Here is an 18891-nt window from a genome sequence, read left to right on the forward strand (position 1 = left end):
TAATCGAAGCCAAATCGTTTGTAGAAATATGTAGTGAAAGAATTTTCGTTTGTAGTTGCCGAGGAAAAAAGTTACAACCCCTTATGTAACCAGGGTAGCATTTTTGACAGTTTCAGGGGGGCTGCATTCTAAACCGACTAAATCGAAGCCAAATAATGCGTAGAGCTTTATAGTGAAGGAATTTTCGTTTGAAGTTGTCTAGAATAGAAATGACAGCAATTTTTGTAATAAAGGTGGGTGTATCTTCAACCCTATCGGAGGGGCTACGTTCTAAACCGACTAAATCGAAGCCAAACAATGCGTAGAGGTTTGTAGTGAAGGAATTTTCGTTTGTAATTATCTAGAAATGGCAGCAATTTTTGTAATAAGGGTGGGTGTATCTTCAACCCTATCGGGGGGGCTGCGTTCTAAACCGACTAAATCGAAGCCAAACAATGTGTAGAGGTTTGTGGTGAAGGAATTTTCGTTTGTAGTTGTCCAGAATAGAAACGGCAGCAATTTTTGTAATACCCCTATTTTTGTAATACCTCTATTTCTAGTCTATAAATGAAAATTCTTTCACTACATATTTCTACAAACGATTTGGCTTCGATAAAGTCTGGTTTTAAGTCAGCCCCCCATTTCGGGGGGCTGACCATTTTTTCAACCCCTCGTAACTTGTTTAATTTTTTACTACAAACGAAAAGTCTTTCACTACATATTTCTACAAACGATTTGACGCAATTTTATGCAAAAAAACTTTTTTATTAAAAGTCGAGGGCTAACTTCACATTGGTACAACTTACCGATCAACGCTGACGCCTAGTATATATATATTAACAAAATTATAGCAATTGACCATTTATCCCCCTATGCCCATCTATCCCGGCGTTACCCTAATTTTTCCATCCCTCTATCGAAAGCAGTTGAACTTTTAAGCCGAGGAAAAGCTGTGACGCCTTATTTCTCTTGTATGAAGCCCGACTTGATGCAGGAATACTCAAACTCACTCGTAACGCCCGCTAAGTATTTAATCATCGCCAGATACCGCGAGCAGCATGCGAAAACGCTCGCTTTTATTTCTCCGAGATTCGAGATAATTACAACTGACACGCTGGATTTCTTCTCTCTCTCTCTCTCTCTCTCTCTCTCTCTCTCTCTCTCTCTCTCTCTGAATCAGACTCGGGCCAATTACAAACTGACGCGCAAGTGTTGAAAAACGTGAAACGTCCGGGGCTCACACTCTCACGTTGCAAACGCGGCTTCATCGTCGCAAAGAAATCCGGATTACAGCGCGCATCGCTCCGGCCCCCCGCTCCGCCCTTCCGGCGGCCCATCCGGCCAAATTCCTTTCAATTAGCCAGCCGCGCCTAAAGTCCCGCATTAATCGTCGCGCGTATTTCCGAGTAAACAATATCACACCTATTTGTCTTCATTAAACTCTTCGGAATACTTCAGCATGATTAAACGCTTCGAAATGCGAGCTCCTAGTTACGCCCCTGACTCGCGGTTGAGCCGTGAATGTACACGTTAACGCACACCACCCACCGGCGCTGCGTCGCGCCGGTACACACGCCCACACAGCGCCGAGCGTACCCGCAAGTATAATGCACACGTCCACGTGTACGTCCGCGCACCCCCTCGAGCGAGCGAGCGAGCGAGCGCGCGGGCAGGAGAGCGGGCGGGAGAGGCGAGGGAACGAGCGTGTACGCGATGGTTACGGCGATATATCATCGCACGTCCAGAGTCATAACGTGACGCGCAACACGCGGGCGCATCAGTCATTTAGCCGCAAATGGAATCTGCTTCCTTCCTCCCGCCGCATTTCCGCGCCTTGTACACAGTATTTTGCACGGCCGCGGCCATTGTGCAGCCGGCTGCTCCGGAGCGGAGGAGCCGCGCATGAGCTTGCTCGTTGGGGCGCGTGTGGCCGTGACACGACGAAATTTCCGAAATTTCGACTCGCGCTCGCGCCAGCGGCGATCTTGGAAAATCGCGCGCGACGGGGAGGCGGGGAGGGCGCTCTCGGAGCCGAGGAGCCCCCGCGGGCTCCTGCTGCCGACAGCCGCACAAAAGGGGTCCTGATGAGCTTCGATGACCGAAAGTCGTATTCTTGGTTTGATTTATCGCGATAGCCGCCGTGTAATTCCGCGCGTGTTCGGGGGAGATTAGCGGAGGGGGGGGGGGTGCGGACGCTCGTGAAATTTCCGTTCCGCTTGCTAATTAGAGTCACTGTTGTGTCGTCGGGAATGCTTTACTCCGCCGCCGACGATCGCTCGCCCGGACGGGCGAAACGCGAAACGCGATTCTGCGTGGAAAATAATGGGACGCAGCGCTGAAAGATGGCGGGGGGAGACGGGAGGGAACGAGAAATGCTTATGGCCGAACGCTGTGGCGCCCTGCGCGCGAATTAGCGTCGCTAAAGGAATCGGCGAAAGTATGTCAACATTTTCGCTCCCATCGATCGGAGCGCTCTCGAAATGAATCGACTGGACACTCGATATTTCCATCAAATTCCGGCTATTTTTGGCCGGAAATCGTTGCGAGGTGGACCATTATACGGTTCCTCGTCCGTCTCTTGTTCTATCTCTCTCTCTCTCTCTCTCTCTCTCTCTCTCTCTCCCCCCCCTCTCTTCCCTCCCCACCCTCCTCTTTCTCTCTTTCTCTATTAATTTTTCCAACAGAGAGAAAGTAACGTATCTGCACGCGCGCATGTATCTTGCTTCATGGAAATGGCGAGCCGGCTAAACAAAACGATCTCGAGTGTATATTATTAATATACTAAATATAATAAATTGAAAAGGCGACACGATAAATTATATAATGAACAGTGACGATTGTATTATATCATTTTGAGAGAGCAGAGTGCCGTTTCGAATATTTCAGCCGGCCGCGCATATCGCACAAATTAAACAAAATTAATGCTTTTGCGTGCGAGCTTTTAAACGAATTTTATGCTTTCGTTTTGCACATATATTACTATTCGCGCCCGCGCGCCCGCGTCAAATGTCGATTATTCCCGCCGCGCGATTTTTGCACGCCGGTGATAGGCGCGAGAGAGCGTCCGGAAGCACCCCGACGACGACGCGAGGCGTCCGGTAGGCGACGCGGCGCGGCGCGGCGCGACACAAAAACGACACAGGACGATGTCCGAAAAATATCACGGGCAGGACGCGAGCGGCGTACGCGATGTCCGATGCAATCTTGCGCGCCAGGCTATGTGTGTCGCCCCGGGGCGGCACCTGCGTCTCCGGTAAGAGCCAGCACCTGCGATACCACCTTTCCTCCCCCCCGCTCCGCCCCGCCCCACCCTGCTGCCTTTTTGTCCTTCTTACCCGCCCGTCTTTTCTCCTCCGCTTAATGGACTTTAACGAGTCCTGCCGGGGCGTACGAACGGGGCGGGGGAGACGGGACGGACGACAGACGCGAGCAGCCGCGGTTAAATTAGAAAACTCTCGGGACCCCTGCGGGATCGAGGGGGGATATTTAAATTAGGTGACCGCCCAGCGCGTCAGGTCGTATCCTTAATGAGTTGGATGAGAGGGATCGAGATTTTTCGGCGATCCCTTCAACGAGGGCCACGAACGCATTCTTCGCATTCCGTCCCTCGTCCTCGGGCGTACTTCTCCTTTGCCCTCCTCCCTCCCTCTCCCCCCCCGCTCGAGCAGGTGCGAAGCCGGTATTTATTCGCGTAGAACCCAGGAACGCGTCGCCGCGCGCGGGAGACCTTAACATTTCCTGAGAGAGAGAGAGAGAGAGAGGCTCTCTTCGGTCGCGCCGCGACGATGCATTTTTGATGGGCCGCCGGAAAATCCGCTCTGCGGATAAATCGCCCCGCGGCCGCTTAGCGCGATGAATGAGAACGCGTTCTCTCTCGCGCCTCTCGCGAAGGACATAAAATATCTCGCAGATTCCACGCGATTCTCCTTCTATCTCGCGCATCGAGCGCGCGGCGACCTCAAACACGTGCTCCCGATGCCTTGCATTCGCATTGTCGCGTTCTGCATTCGCGACGCGCGCGCGAGCAGCGCAGTGCAGCGATACGGCGCGTCGTGTGTATTTTTGTCGGTCAACTAGAGCTGGCGGTTATTAAATTAATACGCGGATATACAATTCCTATTCCTGTATGTACGTAATAATGCAGACCTCCCCCAACAGCGCGGCCTGGCTGATTAATACTACACGTTGCTTTCTCCCTCTCTCGCCCCCTCCCTCTCCCCCCCCCTCTCTCTCTCTCTCTCGCGCGCGCGCGCGCGCGCGTGCCGCGAATATTGCTATATAGCGGCGTTACAGTAATTATTATTACAGATCGTTGAATTATTCCCCAATAATTAGACCCGTTACGTTGTTATATCAATATAATTCCGGCTGTCGCGTACACGACGCATAATGAAGCGCGTTTCAAAGGGCTCGTCGTGAAATACGGTTTGCGCGTGCACATATCGGCGCCCGATTACATTCGAGGCGGAAAACTCGTCCCTCCATATAAAAGGATCTCCGGCGGCTCTTTGCCGGGCTCAGAGACGCAACGAAGCGCCTTTCTTCCCTCTCGTCCCATCTCGGGGACGCTTAAGGATCCGCGCGACGAACTTTCATCTATTCTTCGAGCGACGTGCGCCGTTAGTCAAATTAAGAGTCCGCGATACCCGCGCGTCGGCCATGCTAATGCGTCAGAAACGCGATAAAGGCAAGAACGGGAACGCGGAACGGCGGAATGGCGGCAAAGTTTCCGCCGCCGCTCCGTCTCTCTCGAATCGACCTTTTATCGATTTCACGCCGTCGTCTCCTCGTCGCGTCGCGCTCCTCTCAGACGCGAAAAGTGTCGCGTTAATTGCCGTTGATACTGTCGAGAGCGGATGAAACTGCGCGCTCGCTGCGCTCAAGACGTCTTTTATTTCGCGCGCGCCAAGGCAGACCGATACGAACGCCGAAAGCATATCTAACGTCGAAAGAGTGAAAAGTGTCGAGGGAGAGAGAGAGAGAGAGAGAGAGAGAGAGAGTGAGAGTTGAGGCTCCACGAGGCTTCGACGCAATCCACGCACGTATCAGGTCGCTGCGTTGCGCCGCCCCCTTCGACGCGCGTCTAAATTTCAATTAAGCGCGGCCGTATCTCGTTCGCCCTCGGGAACGGCGAATATCTAGCCCCCCCCCTTCCCGTGTCGTCGTCCCATAACAAGTGCTTAAGAAGCTCGCCTAGGTGGAACCCTCTTCGCACCCCAGAAATATGCGTCGTGAGCAAAGAGAGAACAAGCGTGAGCGCGCGCGAGAGCGAGAGAGAGGGGAAGGGGGAGGACATCTCACGCGATCAGACTTCATAAACGAGAGAGCGAAGCCGCTGCGACCCTCCAAGGTAAGCAACCCCGTTGTTGCGTCTGCCTCTCTCTCTCTCTCTCTCTCTCTCTCCTTCTCGTGCGCTCTCTCGCTCTCTCTTTCGGGGCAACGAGCCGGTGTCGTTGTCCTCGCGCGCAAGCCGCGCGGACGAACGCTTCGGCCCTTGAGCCCTCCGCCGGATGCCAGATGCCGGGGGTGTGTCTATCGCGCGCGGCAACGGCCGCCGAGCCCTTCGGCCCTTCAGCCGCTACTTTATATTCGCCTCAAATCGTGCATATTTAATCGTAAGAACGGCGCGATCCGCTCTCCCTGGGAGTTAATCGCGGCGTGCGCGCGTGGTAAATACGCTCGCCGGTCGAATCCGAGATCGGCGTCCGACTCTCTCTCTCTCTCTCTCTCTCTCTCTCTCTCTGTCTCTCGAATTCTCTCCTCGAGAGGAATTTCCGCGGGGATTCCATCTGACGCGCCGGTGAATCTCCGTATCCGAGGCGGCTGCATACGCTATTGAATAAAAATGGAGATAGTTTTCCGATATGAAACATCTACCTCTTCCCCCCTCCGCTGTCAAAAGTAAGTGGATTAAAAGAAATTCCGTCTGCAAAATTGAATTCCTAATCTGCGAACTCGGGGACTGTCCCGACGATCCGTCGCCGAGCGAGCGAGCGAGCGAGCGAGCGCGTTCTCTTCTCGCCGGGCAGAGAAATGTGTGTGTATTTAAGCAAAAGAAAAAAAAACGAAAGCGGAGGAAGCAAAATTAACGAGACGCGCGACCGCGTCGTAAAGCGAGTATCTCCGATTCGAGTACCGGCGGCGGCGGCGGGGGTGGGGGCGGGCGACGGCGACGACGACGACGCGAGATCACACACAGTTACATAACGTTACACGAAAGTTGCGCGACATCACGTGAAAGCGCTTTTCGCTTTTTTCACATTTTTCATCGCTTTTCCGCGCGCAGCGCGACGCGGTGCGGCGCGGCGCGGCGCGGCGCGGTTCGGCTCGGAGCGGCGGCGCCGAGATACGGAATTACGGTGAAAAAGGGGACGCCCGGATGTAACACGTCGAACTGTCATCACGAGGACGTCTCGCGCGAGTGAATCGTTCCAACTAAAACCGGGCGACGTGTCTATTTGCGTCGCTGGCACGTATCATCTATCGAATGAGAACGACGGAAGTTGTGCAAAAGGACCGCTCCGGGCACACGCGTGCGTGCTCGCGCGCACGCGCGCGCGGGAGACAATTGAGAAAAAAAATCCAGTCGCCGTATTTAGCGACACGTGCGATTTCAGATAGGCTCGGTCGCGCGCGCGCAAGTTTTTTTGTCTCCCATCCGGTAGATATCGCGACGTGACGGCGTTGACAAACGTCGCCGAGAACGCTCGCGCGCCGCGTCGGCCGGGCCGAAACGCGCACGTAGCCGGAAGGTAGCGGGCGCGATGCTTCCGCGGCGAATGGAAAAGAAAAGGACGCGCACACACACGGTCGTGTAGCGCGCCGTGTAGTGAACGATAAGAATAGGCGTTCGCGTAAATTTGATCGCGCAGCATCCGATGCAGCGTCGCGAGGGAGAGAGAAACGCTCGGCGCTGTATCCGTGTACGAGCAACGCGTTTAAGATTTCACGCGTTGCATTCGCATCCGACGGCAAATTGAAATATAAAAGTTTACGCGAATCGCACTCGCGCGCGTTCGCGCGCCGCCCGCCTTCGCGTCGCGGATCGATTCTGCCTCGCGCGCGCGCGCGAGAATCCTTCGACACGTCATTCATGGGTTACTACCGCGACGCGCGCGCGTGAGAAGAAGTAAACTCGCTCCTCCCGGGAGGAAGCCGCCGGGAAATTTCGGTTCGCCGAGAAATCCAGACGGCAGACGGAGAGAAAGCGGAAGCGCAGCGGACGGACGCGGACGAGAGTCGGCCGACGAACGAACAGTCGCGGACCTTTATCAGCCTCCAGAGGCACGTGGCCGCCCCGGTACGCGCGGAGAACGACACCGGATATAAGCGGCGGATAAGAAAGTTTCGCGACGCTATGAAAAATGCAACGCTCGAGTTATCGTCGACGTGAATTTTTCATCGGTGCGAGTCGAGTTCTGGTCGCGCGAGAGCTACTCGCGAGATTCTCGTCCTTCGTCCTCCTCCCTCCCCCCCTCTCTCTCTCTCTCTCTCTCTCTCTCGCTCTCCTTATCTTTCCCACCCATCACCGCTCGCTTCTTCTTCCTATCCCCCTCCCCCTCTACCCGCCCTACCCGCGGCAAACGGATGTAACAAGCATCGCGCGTAAGAAGTTCGCCGGGCTGACCGGCGCGCAAACTTCGCGGTTTCCGGGAAACAGTCGCATGCATGATGCAGCTGCAGCGCGGCGACGCCGTGGAGAATTACAAAGCCGCGCTTCCGTCGATCCTCGTTAATCTCGCCCAGATCGCGCGGAGCGACGCGGAGAATCGCGCGGGTCAGGTGAGAGGTCGCCCGTGCTCGCGCGTGACATGTGAAAGGTGGAACAACGCGCGTGGAGATTCTCGCGGCGAAGAACAGCGCGACGGTTATTGGACGGTTCGTGAATTTTCGGACAACAGCCAGATATACGACGGACTGAGCCGCTCTCGGTCGCGGCGGATAGAGCACGCCCGCACCTGCCATTTTTACATCCAGCCGCGCGCGCGCGCGCTCATCTCGGCGAGAGAGCTCACGGGCTGCTTCTCCGCAATGGGGAACCTAGTTTCCGAACTGTTGCTGTGAACCGGCGCAGCGGAATTCTTCGCGGAACTATGTAGACGGTGGTCGTCGCGGAGAAATAAGACGGCGCCTAATAAAGTTCCGGCGGGCCGCGCGCGCGGCCGAGTATTTTCTGCCGCGAAAATGTCTGCGACCTCTTCGCCTCACCTTTCTTGAAGAAGAACGGAGGGGCCAGGGGGGAATCCTCGCTGAGGAGTAATCGCGTTTCGGCGACTCCGTACGTCTCGATCCTTCCTCTCTTCCTTGACTCTCTCTCTCTCTCTCTCTCTCTCTCTTTCCTATCGCATTTTGGATACAGTCACAGCGCATTATGCATAATCTTGAATGTAGGCCGGGTATTTTCGTGTCTCGGCGATCCGATTTGGATTGAAAAGCTGCGTTTACCGAGATTTATTTCAGCTCACCTCTGCGGTGAAAACAGAAAGACCTGAAATTATCATTTTCGGCTTTTCTTTCGATTCGCGAGTTTTTCGATGAAAATGCGTCAAGGCGGTATTTAATTATCTCTTACGCAGTGTACGTTTCTATAAGGCAACGTTTGCTCGGCAGAAAGAGAGAGAGAGAGAGAGAGAGAGAGAGAGGGGAGAAAGAGGGGGAGAGAGAGAGAGAGAGAGAGAGAGATTGTAAACAAAGTTAACTATGATACACATAAGAGATAGAATTCGCGGCTTTAACTTTCCGGAAATATTCCTGGAAAAGCGTCAGTGCGCGCACAGCGAATTTTTCAAGCTACTCAAACTCCCGCAAGACTAGCGGTCTTTAAATAGTACCTCGTCGGTGCGGGTATCCCTCGGAGGATCTACACCACGTTACTACGTAACGCAGTTATCGCGTAAACTCGCGAGGCGCGATGCGGACCCCGGCAAGATGAAAGTCCAACATTGTAATTGTAACGCCGCTCCCACCGCTCGCCGCGGGAGGGGGGAGAAGGAGGGAGGGTGGCGGGGGAGATCTCGATCCCTAGGATATATCGCGGCGTTCTCGCACTTACAGGCGCAGGGCCAGAGGGCTCGGTTGCTTGTCTGTTGAGGAATTGGGATGTACATTTCAGCAACTTCGCGCAATTATCCTGGAAAATTTCGAGCGGTGGCGGGGCGGAGCGCATCGCTCGGAAGTCGATCTCCATAAAGGAGGCGCGATAGCCGAAAAGAGACGGCAGGTCGTCACGCGCTAATCACCGCTGAACCGCCTAATTAAATTACGCCTCGTGGACACCTGGTCGCCGACATGTCAGAGGCGAAAACAGTCGCGATGTTAATCAACATTCCGGTGAAACCGCGAAGGAGCAGCGTGCGTGTATCGGACGCGCGTCTCGCGTGTTTTCGCGAAATTAGATTCCCCGAGATAGCAGCGGGAGATTTCCGCGCGCGCCGCTGCGTCTGACATTACGCCATCGAAAGATTGATAATCCTCGCGGCATTACGCGACGCGGTCGCGTATAATGCGCGGACCGATAACTTCGCGCGTAAGTCTCGCGGGGAATTTTCGCCAATTAGAGCACCTCGTGTCGCGAGCCTTTTTTAGGACGCTCCGCCCTCCCCCTCCGCCTCGTTCCTCTATCTCCAACTCCGCTCGTCCTCTATCTCTCTTCCTCCTTTTCTCTCTCTCTCTCTCTCTCTCTCTCTCTCTCTCCCCCTCTTTGGACCGTGGATCTAATCGCGTCTAGATATACGCTATTTTCGGAAGGGTAGTCACGATCCCGACGCGAGATTTGTCCCGAGAGTAGGAGATTGGAAGCGAGAGATGAGTCACGGAAACGGAGATACGAGTTTCGAGAGGCAGATAGGAGAAATTCCATGGGGCGTGGACGGGATAAGTTATCCTCGCGTTTCCGCGCGCGCCGACATTATTTCGTATCTTGCAGGACACTTCGGGCAATGAGGACGTCCTGCCGGGCACGCCGCCGGAATCCATAACGAGGTCTTATCAGTCTTAGTCCGACTTCCCTTCTTTTTCTCGCGTCTCCGCGTCCGGTTCGTTTTCCTCCCTCGTGCACCCCTCGAAGGCCCGCCAAGGACACTCTAAATGTCGCCCCCTGCGACCCGCTGGGATCCTTTCGCAAGAGACGATCCCTCCGTGCCACCCCGATCCGCTTCTTTCCCCGCGCGTTGTCTGGCATTGACGCCGCGCCGGCGAGAGAGGAAGAGGGGCGGGGGGAAGGGGGGAGAAGAAAAGTTTTCGTCGCTTTCGATTAAAAATTCGATTGTAGAAAAAGAAAGCACGACACTCCCCCCCCAACTCTCTCTCTCTCTCTCTCTCTCTCTCTCTCTCTCTCTCTCTCTCTCTAATTTCTCGCCGCCGCCGGCGCGGCCGAAGCGATATTTATGACCGGCGCTTGAGGTTGCTCTCGACGTCGCTTCGCGAGTTCGCGGTTCCAAAACTTGCCGAGCTGCCGAAAAACGCGCGCTTCCGGCCGTCGCTGTTGCTCGGAGCTGGTGCGAGGTGCGCGCGGGCGGCCGAGGAAGAAGCCGACCGGGGAAGGCCGGTCGCGCGGTCGATACGCCGGCCGTCCCGAAAGACAAGAGCGGGGCGGGCGAAAAAAGGCGGAAAGTCGCTCGGCGCCAATTAATCGAAACATTCGATTTCCCGTCGCTTCCGCGCCGAACCGGCGAGCTGCGCAGTGCAGCGCGCTCGGCCGCTTTACAGCGCTCCGAGCGCTAATAACAAACCCCGCCGAGCGATTACACGGCGTGATTTCGCGCAGATTGGACGAGTGATTAATTCTCGCGGCCAATCCCGCCGTATTTCGCCGCCCGCTACGCTTCTCTGCGGATTCGTCGCCGGCGAAATCCACCCCCGCGAGAGGATACTTTAATCCCGCAACGGCAGAGGAGCGGTTCGGAGCGGTTATTAATTTGTACGTCGGGTTTTCACGGAGAGAAAGATACAGAGAGAGAGAGAGAGAGAGAGAGAGAGAGAGAGAGAGAGAGAGAGAGAGGAGGAGGAGGAGGAGGAGGAGAGAGGGAGGAGGAGAGAGAGAGGAGGAGAGAGAGAGGAGGAGAGAGAGGAGGAGAGAGAGAGAGAGAGAGAGAGAGAGAAGAGCAGGAGAAGGAAAGAGAGCGAGCGCAAAGAGGACAGAGGGATGAAACGAAGAGAGTGCGAGCATCGAGAGGCGTCGCGTGGACGAGAGGGACGAAATACGAGGCTCGTAAAAACAAGCCCGTTGTTAACGTCATCGCGCGGCTCGTTTCGCGGTGAGCGGCGTTCGACGGAGGGAGGGGCGCGGAGGGGAGAGAAGGAGACGAAAGGGCGACGAAGAAACGAAGCGGAATTTCGCGTACTCGCCGGAAGTGCGAGCGCTGACGTCCCCCCATCCCCCCAGAACGAATGCTGTATGATTCTCTCTCTCTCTCTCTCTCTCTCTCTCTCTCTCTCTCGGTCTCTCTCCGCGAGAAGAGAGCAGCGCGAACGGAACGGTGTCCCCCGTTTATTGACTTTTATTAGAAAGCGCGTTCTTGTTATTTTTAATTCCTGAGCGCGACGAGTCGCCGCAATCGCTCGGTCGCCGTTCGGCGGAACAATGGGAGTGAAAAACCGCGCCCGATAATAACGTAAGCTGCTCGAGAGCATTCTGATATTTTTATCGACATCGTCGTCGGGTCGCGAAAGATGAATCATCGGCCGGCTCTTTCATCTGCGTTATGTGTAGAGAAGGGGAGGGGGGCGGGGAGAGAAGAGGGCATGAAATCAATCTTTCCTTAAAGAGGATGTTAGATCGTTAATAGCGCCCGAGAGTTATAAACGATGAACTTTCGGAGGTGCGAGCAGAAAATCTTATTCTTCCGGTAGTTGCAAATGCACTTTACCTTAATTAAGAATCTCACTTCGAGACTCGAGTTGCCCGGGAGACTTAATATCGCAAATTAAAAAGTTGCGAAAGCAGCTAATAACCCTAATCAAATTTTCATCCGGGCCGAGTCAACGGGAGCGGGGCGGGGCGGGGCCGGGGGCGGAGGGTCGAAAGTCCGCGGAGGAATTCGCGCGAGGTCGAGACGAGAATGACGACGGGTTGCGCGACCGCCCTCGCTCTCCCCCCCCCCTCCTCCCCTCCCGACGTCGGGAGCTGATTCTTTCATCCGCACGTCGTCGCTCGCAGCCCGGAAGCGTCCTGGCATTCACTCAGACAAAATATATACGCTCGCGATTATACGCGCTAACAACGGGAACGTGCGGCAAAGGGGTGGATAGGAAGAGACGGAGAGGGAAAGAGAGACAGCGAGCGACGGACGGGGGTGCGACAGCAAGGGCTATTCTTCTGCATTGATTAATGCGCCCCGTGGAGCTCGAAACAGTTTCGCGACCCTTCCTCCGCGACGACAGACTCATCTCCGATTTTATGCCTCGTTTGAGGGCACGTCCCAACAGCCCTTCCCCGAAGACACCCTCGACGGGCGCGGCGGCAGCGGAGACGACGACGATGACGACGCGACGATCCCGACCCTCGACTACGACGACGAGGCGGCACGAAAATCACAGACCACGGGATTCGCGCGGCGGAGAGAAAGAGAGAGAGAGAGAGAGAGAGAGAGAGAGAGAACGGTCTATTTGGTATTTAAATAAGCATGCGTAGGTGTGTGCACGCGTGCTGGCGTCGCTCGGGGGAGGGGGAGGGAAGGGGAACGACAGCATGGGTCTACAAGTCGAATCGACGTCTTTTTTCAGAGAGAACCAGTCCTCCCTCCCTCCCTCCCTCGGTCGCCCCGCGGGCGAGAATGAGGTGTACACGGCGTCGCGTTACGAAGGTTACGATCGATCGGACTCGCTCGAGGCTGCCGATGTGAGATTTTCTGTTTTACGACGGCGGCGGCCCCCCTCCCCCCACCCCTCCGAGAAAGAGTATCGGCCGCCGGATATATATCGGAATAAGGTGAAGATATCCTCACGCACTGTATATCCGCGCCCACGAGTTGCCGAAAACGTATTTACCGCGTTTAGCGGGCTTGAAGTATCTTTCAACCCCGTCAACTCGCCGCGATTTTCGCCGAGTTCACGAGCATCTGCCCGATCGCTATCGACCCGGGCGAGGGAGGGGGGTCGAGAGGGCGGTGGAAGGGGAGGAGGAGGGTAAGCGGAGTCTCCGGCGCTATCGATTAGTTTTCATTTACTTCGTTACCTCGTTTTTGCTTATTAACTTACTTACTTACTTACTTCGCGCGCGCGAACGGGGCCGAAGAAACATCGCCGCGGGCTCGTAATTTCGCGCTTTATAAGCGCCGCTACTAAAGGCTTCGCACTTTTAAGAGGCTCACCGGCACGAACCGCCGCATTTCCATCGGCGTCGTTTCGCCGGCCCTCCCCGCCTCCCCCGGAACGCGATATTCATCGTCTTAATCCACAGGTATCTCGGACAATGCGAGCCCTTGAAACAAAGTTGCCGGCTTTCCCCGGCAAGAACTCCGCAGACACAATAACGTGTGCCACCGTATTAAGCGCGTTGAAGTATGAGGGGGAGAGAGAGCGAGAGCGTCGACCCTCCCCCTTCGCACGGGGGACGACTTCTCGCACACCTCGACTACCCCCGTCGCCCCTTCCGCGGCGAGTCGCAAGCAGCCGAGGCAAAGCCCGGAGAAAAGCCGAGAGCAAGAAACGCGCTCGTATCTGCCGCTCGCCAAGTTTCCGCTTCCGGCGAGACGGGCGGACGGGCACCGCGCGGTCTCTCTCTCTCTCTCTCTCTCTCTCTTTCTCGCTCGGCCGCGTCCTCGACTTTGCGTTCGAGCGCAAACCGCGAGGCAGTCGATCGTCGTGCCAAGAATCGTCCGTTTCTTTCGCGACTTCCGTCGCGCGAATTCGTAATTAATTCAGCCAACAATAACGAGCGCGGTGTACGAGCCGGCGTTTAAGCCCTCCCCGTCCCCACGCCGCCCCGCCGGGAGATAGAGGGGTCGTGTCGGAGTGTAATATCTGTCGCGGCGTGCTACGACGACGACGACGACGACGACGACGCGCCGGCGACTCTATAGGCGAGGGAGCGAAATTACGGCTCTGTTATTGTGTGTATTTTCTCTACCGCCGACTTTTCACGCTTCGATCATTTATTTACGCGAGCGGCCACTTGATTCCCCCGCCGAGCCGAGCCGCGCCGCGGCGCCTCTCGATCGAATTCTTCCCGGAAGAGGCGGTCGCCTTATTCTTCTTCTTGTTATTATTATCATTATGGTTGTTATTATTATCGCCGGCGAACCTCAGCGATATTGTGGTTAGGATCGATCAGCGGGAGCGGTTAATTTGCGCAACGCGACGGAGCCTGACGGTGCTCGACGGCGCGCGGCTGCGAAATTGTGAATTCTGAGAACGCGACGTCGCGATTAGAGCGGAAAATCCTACGAATCGCAGAGTGCTGATCGCGAGCGCGCGAGGTCCTCCGAAAAGTGGACAGGGACTCGTGTGATCGACTGCGAGGAGCAGTACACGCCGCGGAGCGACGCATTAAAATGTTTATAGATATTAATAGATAATGAATATTAATTGGCAGGGTAATAGATATATCGACAAAGTTGATAGATACGGATAATAAAGATAAAATAATTCATAAATATACGCGCGTAAAATATTCATGGCCAAATATGTGCGCATCGAAATACGAATGTATTTTGTATAGTGCGTCGCTGATAGTGGAGAGATGCGCGGCATAGTGGTTATGCGTTATTAAGTGAGCGCATCATTTTTGCACGTCCGATCCGTCCCGTTTGAAATATCGATGTCATTAGCCGAGTGGCCGGGTGACACTTCTCCCGCGTTCAATCCGGAGAAAGAATCTCAAGGTGTGCAATTATTTCCCCGCTTTATTATTTATAACATATCATACGCACGCTACAAATGTTTATTTACCGCCGTTTCTGCCACGTCGCAGATTAAAACCGAACCTGTTCGAGGATTATTCAACACCCCATTATCTCGATTGCAATATCTCGAAATTAAATTAAATTTCAATCTCGAATTTGATGTCTTAATTATGTAATAATTACGGCTGAAATATATATGTACCGGTAAATATTAAAATCCAACGGAGTTTACACCTTATTTAAATTGCGCCAAATGGCCCGAGATAAGACGGAAATTTTCCAATTGGAGATGGGAGATTTTTCTACAGAAGATCCAAACGAGAGACAAAGAGAAAAGGAGAGGGAGAGGGAGCAATGTGTGTGTCTGGATGAGCTAATGGAGACTTGAATCTTTAGATTGGCCACAATAAGAAGGCTTAAAGAGATGTGAGAAGGAGGATTAAAGACGCGCCTCTCAGCGCGAGGAGCGTCGTTAGAGGCGCAAATCGACAGCCGCGACACTCCTAAACGCGGCGGATTCTCAATTTCCACTCGGCTAATTGCGAGCGGTCGACTCGCGAGCGCTCGCGAGTTTAGCATTCACGTTTCCGGCTCGGCCGGCCGGCCGACCAGCCGCGTTCACTTTCGCGAGGAGCGAAAGGCGAAATTAAAATCGAGCATTAAAAATGAAACGGGAAATTAATTCGATACGGCCACAAAGGGCCACGTATAGGACACGTTAAAAGCAACACACGCGCAATACCAATGCCGAGTTGAATTCATCTTTGTCGCTTAATGCGCTATAAACATTGGACAAAGCGAGCCCGGCGCGCTGTCTGTTAAAGGGTTAACACGCTCGGCGGATTATCTTTGAGAATATAAAGAGACCCTCCGAAATATTAGAGGCAGCCCGCGTCGGTCGTCTGGCATGTCGGGGGCATAAATTATACGAGAATGGAGAACGCGCTCGCACGAGCTCTCTCGTTTGACGACTGCTCGCTTTGTCCGTCTCTCGTTGCCGCATTTCTAACATTAGCCCCCTTAAGGACGATTAATATTTCGACAATGGGGAGCAAACATTTCAAAGCACGCGAGGAGATTCCGACGGCTTCCGCTTCGCGGGATTTTTCCACACCGCGAGACGTAACGCAAACACACGCACACACGCACGACATACGCCGCCGATGAATGCGTTTTCAGCGAGACGCCCGTTGCACAGGACGAGCACACACGTCACAGTGTGCGTACGTGCGTGCGTGCGTGCGTGCGTGCGTGCGTCGAGCGCGAAAAGGATACGACGAAGCGCGCTCATCGCGTGAGCTTCGAAATCTCAAAGCTCACGGATCACGTCGCGTCGAGTCCGTTGCCTCGAAACGGCAACGACCGGAATAGCAGCAACGTCGCTCCGACGACGCTCTGACTAATTAGCACGATCGACTTTCGCACCGCGATAATGGGGGCGGTATCGCGAGGGCACGCGACGCTCACGCGAACACCCGCGCGATTAGAGAGTCTAACGAGAGAGCGGCTAACACGGCGCGGTCTCGTCGCGACGAGACGAAACCGTGCAGTTAAATTAGCGGTGTCGGCAATTTGGTCGGCGGCCAAGCGGCCAATTTACAGGCGCAATAATTCAGACGCATAATCTCTGAAAGTCGACGACGTAACTCGCGCGCGCGCGCGCGCCTCAAAGAGAAACAAAGACCGAGAGAGCGAGAGAGAGCGAGAGAGAGCGAGAGAGAGAGAGAGAGAGAGAGAGAGAACTCGGTCAGCGCTGCTGGGTGTCGTCGTCGCGCTGTGAATCGGGAGGATCGCTCGTTCCCAGATTCGCCCGGGGGTGGCCAACGATACGCACAGTGAGGCGAGCGCGAGGAAAACTCGCTCCAACGGGAGGAAAAACATCGAATGCGTACTCACTCTTCCGACGATCAGCAGCAGGGTGAACCGCCGGTCGTCCTCGTAGACGTTCGCGCTCGGAGAGGCCAGCCACCTGCCAGCCGGCGTCGCTCCTCCGTCGGCACAGAACACACGCGCGCGAGAGCAGACGCGGAGGAACGGTCACGTGTCACTGAACCGGTTTTCACTGTGCGGTCTCTCGCTGTCCCGGGCGAGGGGCTCGCGGAGCGAGGAACCCGGAGGAACGTCCTCGCAGCTGCGTGTTTTCACGCTGCAGCTCGCGGTACGAATGGACGGCCACCGCACGACGTCAACAAGCCCTCTGTCGCGGGGCTACTCCGGGCTGCGTCGTCGCGCACTCCGAGGCTTCACTGCGAGCGTCGTCCTCGCGGCCGCGTTTTCCCGCGGTCCTCGCGCGCGGCACTCCTGTCTTCGGCGGCCCGGGCGACCGACGGCCACGAGACGACGAGAGGCCGTCGGCGATAAGGAGCGAGGTAAGGTTCATGCGCTCCAGAGAGGGAGAGAGAGAGAGAGAGAGAGAGAGAGAGAGAGACACACGGCCGACGATGACGACGACGATAATAACGAGGACGACGACGACGACGACGACGACGACGACGGTCGCGTGGTATCGATTCGTGGCCGTGGAAAGCCGGCGAGTGGCGGCCCACAGAGACGCGAGAGCTTTTTCTTCGCTTTCTCTCCCTCCCTCCCCCGTGTATCTATCTCTCGGCCGCGGGGGCGACTCGTAGCGCGACACAGGTATTCTCGAACGTGCGTGTGCCTGCGGACGAACGCGTGGCCTGTTTTCGTCCAATGACCTTGCGCGCTCCGCCGTACGCAAGGTCGTTCCGGAGAGTCCCAGCGACTCTTCCCGCCACGTCTCTCCGCACGCGAATCTTGCGTCTCACGTGTGTTTCTGTCTCGTGTACGTGTGTATGTGTGTGTGTGTGGTGTGTGTGTATGTGTGTGTGTGCGTGGGTGGTGTGTATGTGTACGCGCGCGCGCACGCGCGTGTGTGTGTATGCGTGTGTGTGTGTGTGTGTGTGCGCGCGCGTGTGTGTGTGTGCGCGTGTGTGTGTGTGTGTGTGTGCGCGCGCGTGTGTGTGTGTGTGCGCGCGTATGTGTGTTGTGTGTGTGTGTGATGTGTATGTGTGCAAGGTGTGTACACGCGTCGTGTATACGGGCACAGGTCTCGGCGATGATCTCCGGGGCAATATCCTGCGGGTGCGAGAGAGCGAGAACGCGAGGAACGTCACACAACGTGCCGTGCGACTGGTGCGTGTACGCAACGCGGAAGACAGACACGTCTCCCTCGAACGTCCGGGTCGGACTGAGCTGAGGGAGGCCCGCGTAGTCCGCGTTCGTGGTACCGTCTCCCCCCACCCGGAGGAGCCACGCTTCGGCTTTCCCAACCCTTGTCGCGCGACCTCCCCTCCTGTGGGCTCTGTTCTTCCACCCTGCCGCGTCCAGTGCCGTAATTCCAGGCTGAACCCGCGGGTTCTACGCGGTTCTTGCGTACGCTCGCTCGTCCCTCCCTCGGATCGTTTCCTGCGCGGCTCATGTGTCGACCGGGAGATTGTCGATTCCTCGCCAGCTGTCCGTGTGTAAGCCGAAGATTGATACTCTTGGCTTCCCCACCCCTCTCTCATTCTCTCTCTCTCTCTCTCTCTCTCTCTCTCTCTCTCTCTTCCTCTCTCTTTCTCGCGCAAGAGCGATTTTGCCGGATACGTTCCGATGTTTACGTACGGTGGAATTCTCACCGCGCGATTTTCCGCGAACTGAGGACATCACGAACACCGAGTTGCTCCTGTTTGATCCTCGGGCGAGGATTGCACGGAGAAAACTCGCGAAACCACGGGCGGCTGTGTCGATCGCGCAGATAGATGAGAAATATTTCCCTCTTTCTTCATTTCTTTACTTTTCGCAGGTAATAAGGGGTGCCCGGTTTCCCTCCCATCCAAACGCCGCGTCGCAAAGCCACGACGAGTATAAAATAAAAGCTCGCCATTATACGCCGTTATCTCTATGAGAGTTGCGGATTCTATTATGGTTATGAAATCAGCGAAAATAAATAAATAAATAACAACGCCGGTCGCGCGGTAATGTCCGCGCAGCTCGATAGAATCTGCCGCGTAAGCGTAAGAGTGCACGTGCATACATTTATGCGTTACATTATCACCTCTATTTGCAT

At 55.4% G+C, this 18891-nt stretch overlaps 1 protein-coding gene across 1 annotated transcript in view; it reads right to left on the reverse strand.

The window, feature by feature from the left end:
- LOC105182044 (uncharacterized) overlaps positions 1-17247 on the reverse strand; it is a 361561-nt gene extending 344314 nt beyond the window's left edge. The window contains exon 1 of the mRNA XM_025303340.1: positions 16719-17247. The gene's annotated coding sequence lies outside the window, so the exon portion shown is untranslated. The remainder of the gene's footprint in view (positions 1-16718) is intronic.
- Positions 17248-18891: the final 1644 nt, after the last annotated feature.

Source organism: Harpegnathos saltator, unplaced genomic scaffold, assembly GCF_003227715.2.
Source record: "Harpegnathos saltator strain DR-91 unplaced genomic scaffold, Hsal_v8.6 scaffold54, whole genome shotgun sequence".
NCBI classification, from domain to species: domain Eukaryota; kingdom Metazoa; phylum Arthropoda; class Insecta; order Hymenoptera; family Formicidae; genus Harpegnathos; species Harpegnathos saltator.